Source organism: Macrotis lagotis, chromosome 8, assembly GCF_037893015.1.
Source record: "Macrotis lagotis isolate mMagLag1 chromosome 8, bilby.v1.9.chrom.fasta, whole genome shotgun sequence".
Taxonomy (NCBI): Eukaryota; Metazoa; Chordata; class Mammalia; order Peramelemorphia; family Peramelidae; genus Macrotis; species Macrotis lagotis.
In genome coordinates, this window is record NC_133665.1 from 143,513,712 (window position 1) to 143,526,696 (window position 12,985).

The window sequence follows — 12,985 nt, forward strand, 5'->3', positions numbered from 1 at the left end:
GAGGGGTGGGAAGGCAGGGTAGAAGGAAATTATGTAATTTAAAAAATATACATAGGCATATGGATAAATGTTGAAAAACTTTTATAACATGTATTTGGAAAAATAAAATACAGTTAAAAAAAGTTCATTGTCCTTATCTCATAGCTTGGACAATGTGATTGGGGGGTATGGAATTAGTGAATGTAATGTACATGGTTAATGCAGAAGGAATAGATTAATTATAAAACATTTTTTTGTCCATTATTTCCATACTTCAATGGAGTATGCTTGTGATATAACATGGCAAGAGGGTGGTTTCAGAAAAAACATGGCAAGACATATATGAACTGATACAAAGTGAAATGAGAACAACAGAGAGATTATTGTCCTTGGTACTAGTGATGTTATAAACATGATCAACTGTGAAAGACTTGGCTACTCTGATCAAGATAATTCTAAGACTCATGATGAAAAATGCTATACAACTCCAGAGAGAGAACTGATAACCTGAGTGCAAATTGAAGAATAATTTTCTTCCTCTTTTTTCTTGCTTTAAAAAAAATGTGACTCATGCCAGCAATACCAATACTGGGTCTATACCCTGAAAAGATCCAGTAAAAATCTCACTTATATAAAAATATTAATAGCAGCCCTATTTGTGGTGGCAAAGAATTGGAAACTGAGTGAATATCCATCATTTGGGGAAATGGCTAAACAAACTGTGCTATATGTATGTTATGGAACATTATTGTTCTGTTAGAAACCAGGAGGGATGAGAATTCAGAGAAGCTTGGAAGGATTTGCATGAACTGATGCTGAGTGAGATGAGCAGAACCAGAAGAACATTGTGCACCCTAACAGCAACATGGGGGTAATGATCAACCTTAATGGACTTGCTCATTTTATCAGTGCAACAATCAGGGACAATTTTAGGGTATCTGCATTGGAGAATACCATCTGTATCCAAAGAAAGAATTATGGAGTTTAAATAAAGAACAAAGAGGATTACCTCTTATTTATTTATTTATTTGCTTGTTTGTTTGTTTATTATCTGTCTGTTTGTTTATTTATATATTCATTCATTCATTCTTTTTGTTTGTTTATTTATTTTGAGGTTTTTGCAAAGCAGTGGAGTTATGTGGCTTGCCCAAGGCCACACAGCTAAGTAATTATTAAGTGTCTGAGGCAGGATTTGAACACAGGTACTCCTGATTCCAGGATGGTGCTCTATCCACTGTGCCACCTATGTACCCCGATTATCTCTAACTGAAAAAAAAAATGCCTGGGAGTCTATTTACCAAGACGGACTCAGAAACTTTTTGAAAACAATTACAAAATACTTCTCACACAAATAAAATCAAGTTTAAATAACTGGGCAAATACCAACTGCTCCTGGATAGGTTGAGCTAATATAATAAAAATGACAATTCTACCAAAACTAAACTGCCTGTTTAGTGCCCTACCAATCAAAATTGCAAAAAAATTACTTTAATGAGTTAGAAAAAAGTTGTAAGTAAATTCATATGGAGAAATAAAAAGTCAAGAATTTCTAAGAATTCAGTGAAAAAAAGTGCAAAATAAGGTGGCTTAGCCCTACCAGATCTAAAATTATATTATAAAGCATTAGTCATCAAAACTGTCTGGTATTGGATACAAAATAGAGTGGTGGACCAGTGGAATAGATTAGGTGCAATAGCAGGAAATGATTATAATAATCTGCTGTTTGATAAACCCAAAGAGTCTAGCTATATTCCCTTTGATCACGCAATACCACTACTGGGTCTATACCCTGAAGAGATGATGAAAAAGGGTAAAAACATCACTTGTACAAAAATATTCATAGCACCCCTGTTTGTGGTGGCAAAGAATTGGAAATCAAATGAATGCCCTTCATTGGGGTATGGCTTAGCAAACTGGTATATGTATGTCATGGAACACTATTGTTCTATTAGAAACCAGGAGGGCGGGCAGCTAGGTGGTGGAGTGGATAAAGCACCAGCCTTGGAGTCAGGAGTACCTGGGTTCAAATTCGGTCTCAGACATTTAATAATTACCTAGCTGTGTGGCCTTGGGCAAGCCACTTAACCCCATTTGCCTTGCAAAAAAACACACAAAAAAACCCAGGATGGACAGGAATTCAGGGAAGCCTGGAGGGTTTGCATGAATTGATGGTGAATTGATGGTGCAGAACCAGAAAAACATTGTACATGCTAACAGCAACATGGGGGCAATGATCAACCTTGATGGACTTATACATTCCATCAGTGCAACAATCAGTGGATTTGAGTTGAATTTGTAGACTCCTTTGAGACATCCCATATAGGTAATTTGTCACTACTTTCTTATTCTGCGATGGCATCTCTATCTGCATAGTAGCTTTCTATGGTTAGTATTCTTTTAGATTTTTTGTTCATTTTTATTATTGCACTCTCCTCCTGGGGTTAGGGAGTATAGTCCTGATCATTTTGTACAGGGGATGGGATCTGATCCCTGGCTTATCACTGACCAAGATGCTGCCTGTGTAGCTCACGTGTTGGCTAAACAGAAGGTTGTTTTCTTCTTTATGGCCAGGCTCTGCCTATGCAGTAGTTTGTTCCCAATCCAGTCCTGTTTTTTGCCCTAGTATTCCTATGGTTCAGACTTTGTTTGGAAATGGGATCCTCCCTGCTGTCTTGTGGTCTAGCTGCTGGTCCCTGGGTTACACTGTGGTTAAAAGCCACCCAATGGTTTTCCTGCTCTTCTGCCTAGCTGTTTTTCCCCCTTTCTCTCCAGCCCCAAGAGACAGACTGTTTTCTGAAGATCCTCCACAATGTCGACAGTAAAAACTTTGTTTCAATTTTTTTTTTTTTTTGGTGGGATCTGTAGTTTTAATGTCTGTGTAGGGAAAAGCTCCAGGAGCACGCTAGCTTCACATCATCACCTTGGCTCCACCCTGGAAGTCCTCTATAGAACTCTTGAACAAGGAAAAGATTGCAATATATAAAAATGCTGTTTGGGTTAGTAGTCAAGAATAGTTGACCAAGCCACTACTATCTCATTTCCTTATAGAAGATAATAGATACTGAGGTTCTTTCTCCAGCTAAACTGCCAAACATTCAAATATTACTACAGAGAGTACAGTTGTGTTAGGCTGGACACATTATTAGAATGCCAAACATACACTTGCCAAAAAAGACTATTTTATGCAGAACTCACAGAGAAGACAAATGCTCACAAGAAGTCTGAAGGTCTCTTTCAGGAACTCTGGAATTGATTGTACAGCATGGGAGATCCTGGCACAGGACCATTCAGCATGGTGTGCCCTCATCAGAGAGGGTGCTGTGTTCTATGAGAAAGGCAGAAATGAAGCAGTTCAAAGGAAATGTGACATATGTAAGTTTAGAGTAAATACCCCAGGTGTTCACATGGATTATGTGTGGTAGAGCATTTCAATCTCATATTGGTTTGATCAGTCAGAATTGTCTCTAATATAGTGATATCATTGTGGTCTTTTCTAAGGAAGGATAAGAATCAATCAAATTAACATGTACTTTAAAATGCTAAATATATGATGATGATGACATGACAGAATGTTAGTAAGGATCCCCATCAGGGACTCAGAATTTACCTGCCTCTGGCACAAGATAATCCCCCTATCAATAAGACAATAAATTCCTGCCCCAGGTACAAGACAAGCCTGCACATCCCTCTCATCTTTACTCTTTAAAAAGCTAACTCCCTGGGGAGGGGTAGCTAGGTGGCACAGTGGATAGAACACCTGCCCTGGAATCAGGAGTACCTGTGTTCAAATCTGGAATCAGATGCTTAATAATTACCTAGTTTTGTGGCCTTGGGCAAGCCACTTAATCCCATTGCCTCGTGAAAACTTAAAAAAAGTTAACCCCCTTCTCAGTTGAGTGGAGTACTCTTCTGAAGAGAAACCTGTTTGGGAGTGTCACTCTCATTAGGAAAATAAATACCTTTGCTTGGTTTGGAGACAGTCTTGAGTCTGAATTCTTTTTGAGACAACTTTTGACACATTTTCCTGTACCTCATCAATAAGACAAGAAAAAGAAATTGAGGGAATAAGTTAAAAAAAAGAGTAAGTAAAATTATCACATTTTACAGATGATATTGTACCTGGAAAATCCTAGTCAAATTAACTGAAATTAATCACTTCAGCAAAGTTATAGAATATAAGACAAATCCCCCAAATAATAAACATTCTTATATATAACTAAGAAACTCAAAAGATGAGAAGTTCTATTCAAAATAACTATAGGAGTTATAAAATACTTTGAAATATATCTGTCATGATTCCTCCTGGGACTATATGAATTTAATTATTAAATACTTTTTGCAAAAATAAAACAGACCTAAATAATTAGAGAAACATTCATTGTTCATAGGTGGGTCAAATAAATATAATTATAATGACAATAATATTGAGTGGAATATTCCATGTTAAGAATTAATATTCCTAGTGAAGTCCTCTCAGGGTTAAAAATCATTAAAACAGAGACTATTACCCTTAGACGATTCTTAGAAGAGGGAGAGAGGCTTTGTTAGGGAGGGAAATAGTGGAATATTTCCAAAAAGACCTTGCATTGATTCTGTTAGGGAGGGAAATAGTGGAATACTTCCAGAGAAGAGAACTTGTAGTCTTAGCCACTTATTTGATAATGGATTGTGAGAACAGTAGCCTGCCTTTTCTTGTTTGATAAGTGCTAAACTAAGAAGACCTTGCATACTCAGACATTAATTCATTTAACAGAAGGTCATTAGAAATCTTCTGATACCCTTGCCATCTGGATGGTGAGGTAATATTTTATGAAAACCTTTTATTCTTCTCTTTGTTGCTGGGTAGATTGTTTGCATAAAGATTGTAAATCTGAAAACCTTAACCAATCAGGTTGGAAGAGAGGGGAGCTAGGGAAGGGGGGGATAGGCCATGTAATCTTTGTTTGACTGTCACCTCGGGCAGCTCCTTGATCTTCACTACCTTTGTGAGACTTGGAGGTGCCCTTTTCTCAAGAAAAGTCAAAATAAACTTTCCTTTTTGCTCAGAGGAGTTTCTGTATTTTTTAAGTGGATTTTTATCCCACACAATATCTATTATTTCCTTAATCAGTGCTGTATCAAATTCTCAAAAGAATATTTTTTTAATTAGAAAAAATAAAATTCATATAGAAGAAGAAAAAGTAAAAAATCTCAAAGGTAATAAAAAAAAACGAGAAGTAAGGAAGTCTATCAGTGTCAGGTCTCAAAGTCTACAACAAAGCAATAATAGTTAAAATGATTTGGTATGAATCAAAAAAGAAAAGTCTATCAGTGGAACAGTTTATATATACAGTATACAGAAGGAAACAATCACAGTAGCATTGTGTGATAAACTCAAATATCCTAGTTACGGGAGGGGGCGGGGATTTGTTATTTAACAGCAACAACAAAAAAAACTGCTGGGAAGCTAGACAGCAGTCTAGCAGCAATTAGGTTCAGATCAATAGTTCACACAATAAGCCAAGATAAGCTTCAAATGAGTACAAGACCTAGCTAGATATAAAATGGCATGTCATAAACAAGATAAAGGGGCAAAGAAGAAACTACCATTTGAATTTATGGATAAGGAAAGAGTTTATAATTCAACAAGTGATAGAGAAGATCATAATTTTGATTGTGTAAAATTAAAATGATTTTGCATGAACGTAGTAAAAATTAAAAGGAAACAACTTACCTGGGGAAAAAATCTTTCAATGTTTCTTTGATAAAGGTCTTATTTCTAAGCTATAAAAGGAACTGGTTCAAATTGATAAGATTAAGGGCCATTCTCTAATAGATAAATTGTAATGGGATACGGACATCAGTTTTAAAGGAAGAAATTCAAGCTATTAACAATCATAGGAGAAAACAAATTCACTAATAATTAAAGAAATGCAAATTAAAATAACTTTGACTGATATAGTCAAACTTCCAGATATTATTTTTAAAAAAAGTAGAAAGGGGCAGCTAGGTGGTGCAGTGGATAGAGCACCAGCCCTAGAGTCAGGAGGATCTGAGTTTAAAATTTGACCTCAGACACTTAATAATTACCTAGCTGTGTGATCTTGGTTAAATCACTTAACCCCATTGCCTTGCAAAAAAAACTAAAAAACAAAAGGAAAAAGTAGAAAATGATAGATGTTAGAGAGGTTGTGGGTAAAAGGCACCCTAGTGCAGTATAGGTGGAGCTGTGAAATTGATCCAGATATTCTGGAAAACAGTTTGAAACTATGTCATCAATGTCTTGTAAATACTTAATCCAGAGTGTTTAAAATGGCTTTTATTGAAATATCTCAATAAAAGGACTACTCTCTCAAAGAAAGAAGAGCTCCATATCACAACAAGGCTGGGTCTTATATGCAGTTTGAAAGGCTTGTTCCTTCCTTTCATTCCAAAAATTGGCCAGGGTCATAATCTAATTGATACAATCACCCCCCATAGGTTTTTCCAGCCCTGCTCATTACACTAATAAGTTCAGGAAGTGAACAGTAACCTTCTTAAGCAAGTGCAAAGGACAATAAAACAGATCCTCATTCAAATCCTGACTAGTTGAAAAATAATTCCTTTAATTATCTTTCCTTTTGTCTAACTCTCTCCTTCCTGTAAACAGGCTGATATCCTTTGGTTTCTACAAAGACCAGACATCCTGAATTTTGTAATGTATTTTGTAATGACATCTGTGAGATTCTGGCAATGCCCTCTCTCATTCTTGTGGAAACAAAACCTTTGATTCTTTCCCATGCCTAGAAGGTAACTGAACTATATATCCTTTAATCCCTCCTTACTCTCCACTCTCCTACCCCATATTGAGAAGACAAGCAAGAGTATTTATGTATAGTCTAAATATAGACCAAAAAAAAAAACCTCAAAAAAAAAAGAAAGTAAAAAAAGAAAGCATACTTCAATCTTGTTTTCAGACACTGCTCTGGGAATGGATAGCATATTTCATCTTAAGTCCTTGAGAGTTGCCTTGCTTTCACAATTTTTTAATAAGGAAGGAAAACCACAAGCTTTATATCCAAGCCTTTACTCCCTTTTCACCAAATACAAGTTCCACAATGAATCCACATAGAAATTAACAATGAAACCCATTTATTCAGTCAACAGGGTGAAAAAAATCAGAGAAAGTGCTTATAGAAGAATATCTACAAACAATACAAGACTCTTTTACTGAGTGAGGTTATGCATCTCAACCAAGGGAAAATCCTACGTCTCACAAAAGAGAAAGATTCTCCCAAAGTCTTTATTGTAATAAAGAGACATGATGGAGATTGCTGGCTCCTCTCCAAGGATCTTTTTCTTTGGACTAGGATTTACATCATTCAAAAGCTGGAATTTAGAAGCCCTGGAAGTCTAGAGCTGGAAGAGCCTGAAGAAACCCACAAGACTCAAGAGACTTGTAGAGAGCAAACATTCCCTCTTGTCAACTCTGCTCAGTCCCTCATACAGGTAAAGGGCAATGCATTCTACCAATAAAGAGATAATATCATCTCAATAGATATTGGGATCAAATTACATGTATAAAATATTTATATTAGCTCTTTTAATTATTTTAAGGCAGACTTTTATCATTGATATTTGATGCAAAGTTCCTCCCCATCCCCTGCACTTGATGTTTTTCCTTCTTATTTTACCTGCATTGATTTTTTTTTTTATGCTGAAGCTTTTTCATTTGGGGTATTAAAAGGATATCAACTTATATTTTGTTTGTTGAAGAAATCCTGTCCCTCATTTAAAATAGCTAAAAGCTGCATAAAATAAATATTTTTGTGATGGTTTTTCTTTCCATTTATATTTTTATCAATCTATCAAAGCATACAAGATGCTTGTTTAGATTGAAATACAAAATAAAGGAAAAATTAAATAGCTGGAAACTCATAACAGGGCTGTGTAAATATAATAAAAATGATAATATTGCCTAAATTGTTCAAATTTACTGGTATATCGATTATCAATGGCATATCTTATAGAACTCAGAAACAAAAAGATAAATAACAAATTACTTGGAGAACAAAAGATCAAGAATATTAAGAGAAATAATAAAAAGGGAAGAAGTGTGGGGCAGTTAGGTAGCACAGTGGATACAGTACCAGCTATGGAGTCAAGAGGACTTGAGTTCAAATGTGACCTCAGACACTTAATTACTTATCTGTGTGACCATGGGCAAATCACTTAACCCCATTGCTTTCCAAAAATAAGCAAAAAAAGAAAATATAAAAAGGAAGGGAATATATACATACATACATATATATATATATATATGGAAAATAGCACTTCTAGATCTCAAACTATATTATAAAACTGTTAGCCATTGACAGCATTTACAATAGGTTAAAAAAGTAGAGAGGTAAATCAATGTAGAAACAATGAAACTCATAACCCAATAACCATAAATGCAAAAACATAAATTACTTAAGAAAGGATTACCTTTTTGATTAAAAACTCCTGGGAAACAATACCATTACTATATCTGTACCTATCTGTACCTCAAAGAGATCATAAAAATGGGTAAAAAACACACCTGTACAAAGATATTTATAGCAGCTCTTTTTGTAGCTCAAAGAATTGAAAATTGAGGGGTTGCTCATCAACTGGGGAATGACTGAACAAATTCAGTTTATGAATGTGATGGAGTACTACTATTCTGAAAGAACTCATAAGCAGATGAATTTCAGAAAAGCCTGGAAAGACTTATATGAACTGCTACTGAGTGAAGTGAGTAGAAGCAGAAGAACATTGTACCCACTAACAGCAACATTGCTCGATGATCAACTATGATGATCAACTTGCTTATCTCAGTAGTATAATAATCAAAGATTTGTGATGGAAGATAACCATCTACATCCAGAGAAGGAACTATGGAGTCTGAATGCAGATCAAAGCTTACTATATTCAATTTTAAAATTTTGTTTTATGTATTATGGTTTTTCCCCTCCTCTCATGGGTTTTTCCTAATTTTGATCTTATTTTTATTTTACAATATGATTAATATATATATGTTCAATATAGTTATACATATATAATCTATTTCAGATTGCTTTCTATCAGGGGAAGGATAGAGGGAGAAAAATGTAAAACTCAAGCTATCTTTGCATGTAGTTGGAAAAATAAATAAAATTTTTTTTAATTGCTGAGAAAACTGGAAAATAGTCTGGCAGAAATCAGACTTAGACTATCACTTTACAACTAATTCCACAAAATTCAAAATGGATTCATGTGAGGAATGGAGGGTGTTGGTCTTCACAGGGTGTGGAGGGGAGCCCTTAGGGAATCCATTACAAAGTGGGAATGGCCCAGCCAAACACAAAACTGGGAGAGTTTTCCTAATCCCATTCCAGGGATAGCAAACCCCAAACCCTTCCAACAATGATCATTATCCTTTCTCCTCATATTGGCCAATCTGAGAGGTGTGAAGTGGCACCTCAGAGAAGCTTTAATTTGCATTTCTCTAATAATTAATGATTTAGAGCAATTTTTCATATGGCTATGGATTGCTTTGATCTCCTCATCTGTAGATTGCCTTTGCATATCCTTTGACCATTTGTCAATTGGGGAATGGCTTTTTGTTTTAAAAAATATGACTCAGTTCTCTATATATTTTAGAAATGAGTCCTTTGTCAGAATCATTAGTTGTAAAGATTGTTTCCCCAATTTACTACATTTCTTTTGATCTTGAAGAAATTTTAAAAAGTATTTCTTCAAACAGAATTAGTGCAACTAGAAAAAAAGAAAGGAACTGGTCAGATGGGGATAACCTTTGTATCAAATTTCTCTGATAAAAGTTTGCTATCTAAGATGCATAGACAGCTAACATATATGAATGAGCAAATATCTACATATCTGTATGTATACTGACATACACACACACATATAAATCATTCTCTAATAGATAAGTAGTCAAAGGATACAAGCAAAGTTCTCAAGAGGAATTAGAAACTATTTGCAATCAAATGAAAGAATGATACAAATAACTGCTAATGAATGAAATACAAAATAAGACAACCCTAAGATTTAAGGCACTGTCAGTAAATTGATACAAGTCATAAAAGTCGAAAATAATAAATATTGGAGGGGTTTGGGAAAATAGGCACACTAGTGCATTGTTGGTAGAGCTAAATCAGAATAAGTACTTTTCAAAACAATTTTAATTATTTGAATAAAGTGCCTATATTATTCAAACCCTTAGACCATAGACCACTACCTAGAATATGATCCAAGGAGATTACTGATGAGAAGAAAATTCCCATACACACCAAATATTTATAAAAGCACTTTTTATATTATAATATAAATATTGTATTTGTTTTCCAATTATATACAATAGTAGTTTCTAGTAATCAATCATTGTTTTTGCATGGTTTTGAATTTTACAATTTTTCTCCCTCCCTACCTCCCCTCTCCCATCCCCCCAAAAGAAGAAAATCTGATACTCTTTATATTTGTTTCCATGATAGCACTTTTTGTATTAGCAAAGAATTGAAAGCAAAATAGATAATAAAATAGATAATAGACAATAAAATGGCTAAATAAATTGTGGTACATTAGTGTAATGGAATAGGACTGTGGTATAACAAAATGATGACTATAATGACTACAAAGAAGTATAGATAGACTTATGTGAGCTGAAAATAAGTATATAGAACAAAGTAAAAAATATACCTAATAGACTACAATAAAAATATAAATGGGAGATTGAAGAATATGGAACATCACATGTATTTTCAGACTTCATCTTTTTGCTGCTTTTTCCTTTTCTTCCTCTTTTTCTTTAAAAATATTCCTTGTTGGGGGTGGCTAGGTGGCGCAGTGGATAAAGCACCGGCCCTGTAGTACCTGGGTTCAAATCCGGTCTCAGACACTTAATAATTACCTAGCTGTGTGGCCTTGGACAAGCCACTTAACCCCGTTGCCTTGAAAAATCTAAAAAAGAAAAAACATATATATTCCTTGTTAAATGATATGGCTCCCTGGTAAAAGGGAGGAGAAGGAGTACAGGGAGAAATTTTTTTGATCTAAAACCAAAATATTTTAACAAAAATGTATTTTAAAAAAACAAAAATTCTCCTCCAGATAGAATTATGACAGTTATCTCATTCTTTAATTTTTTTCTATTGTCATGTTTGATATTTTGGTTGTGTCTATTTAGAGTTTATTATATAAATTTAATTTCCACCGAATAGCTTTTCAATTTTACCAGCAGTTCCTATCAAATAGGAAATCCTCCCCCCAAGTAATTTATGTTCATGGTTTTATCAAATCCTGAGATAACATTTTCAATTGTTTCTTGTTCTTATTTGTCTCATCAGTCTGATTTTTAAATTTTCAGATTTTTTTCAGAAAAACTTATCCATCTATTCCTCTCTTATTTTTTATTTGTGAAATTAAGTTTTTAAGACTTTTATATTTTCCCCTATTAAATTTCATCTTATTGTATTTTGTCCAATATTTTAGGTTGTTGAAATATTTTTTAGATCCTACCACCAAGAGTGTTAGCTTTGAGTCATCTGCAGTTTTGATAAGCATGTCATCTATGACTTAAGCCCAGTCATTGATAAAAAGATTAAAACAATACAGATCCAAGGACCAACCCCTGGAATATTTCACTAAAAACCTCCCTCCAAGTTGACACAGAACTAGTGACTACTCTTTGGGTGAGGTCATCCAACCTGATTCACCCTAACTGTTCTGTGTTATTTAGCTCATGAAACCCTCCATTTTGTCTGAGAGATGGCATAAGAAATTTTATCAAAAATCTAACAAACTCTCTGATCTACCAGTCAATTATTCCTATCAGAAAAAAATTAATTTGATAAGATTTTTTTAAACAATTAAACTTTTAATTTCTTGATATTTATATCCTGTCAGTAATTCATTTGAGAATTTTGCCAGGAATCTCTGGTTTGTGGTTTGCAGACTCTGTCCTTTTCTGAAAATTGGGACAATTCTCTTTCTCTAATCTTACAACAATCCCCACCCCTTACTCACCAACACACATTCTCAGTTGCTTAGAAATTATCTTCCAGATAATAGAAAGGTTTTTGTTTTGTTTTGTTTTTTTCCTGAATCTGGGATCTAGTTCATTCAGGTCTAATGTTTTGAATTATTTGAGGACAGCGAGATACACTCTTATTACTTCCCTATTTATCATGGGTTTGAATTCCTTATTAGTCATTTTGTTTCCCTCCTTTTAACCTCCAAATAATTCTTCTTGCCAGAGAAAACAGAAGTAAAATGTGAATTGCAGCTGAATTTTTTTTTAATAGCATCCATATGGCACTTATCAGCTACTTCCTTATAATGCTGTCATTTGTGTACATGTGGGATTTATCTTTATATCCCCTATACTGTCTAACCCTTTGGTGTTCCCATAGCAGATACACAATAAATACCTATTGAATAAAATGGTCAACCTGATGCCCTGGAGTTAGTTCCTGCACAAGTCTAGCAGATTTCCCAGATCTTTGGAGGAAAGGTTAAGAAGCTATGATCTCGAACTTGACCTGAACTCCTCTCTTCTCTCTAACTATCCACCCTTTCCAAATTTTCCTTTCACAAAGGGGATCTGTTTCTCAGAGCAAGAACTAAACGTCACAAGGTATGAGGGACAATTCAAGCTATGACTCCTTGCCTACCTTTTATCTGTCTGGAGTTGATAATCCTGGAGGAAGGTTCTAATCTGAGCCAGAAATAAATTGGAGAGATGGGGAGAAAGGGGAATAAACTTAAAATTGTTTCTGGTCAACTGCTGGGTCAGGAGAACTATCCGGCAAGGGATGCTCTAGGGCAGCTTTTAGTGAGACATGAGAATAGAAGCGGCTACTCATCATTGGAGAGGGATGGTCAAAGATTTTTTTGTGTGTGGGGGGCTGTTGTAAGGGTGGAAAATTGGTGAGACTCTTGATGATGTCATGGCTTAGAGGGACCCTGACTATTGGGGCTGATTGTCTGAAGGGTGTCTTATTGAGGGGGGAAATAATTCCTAAGTAGG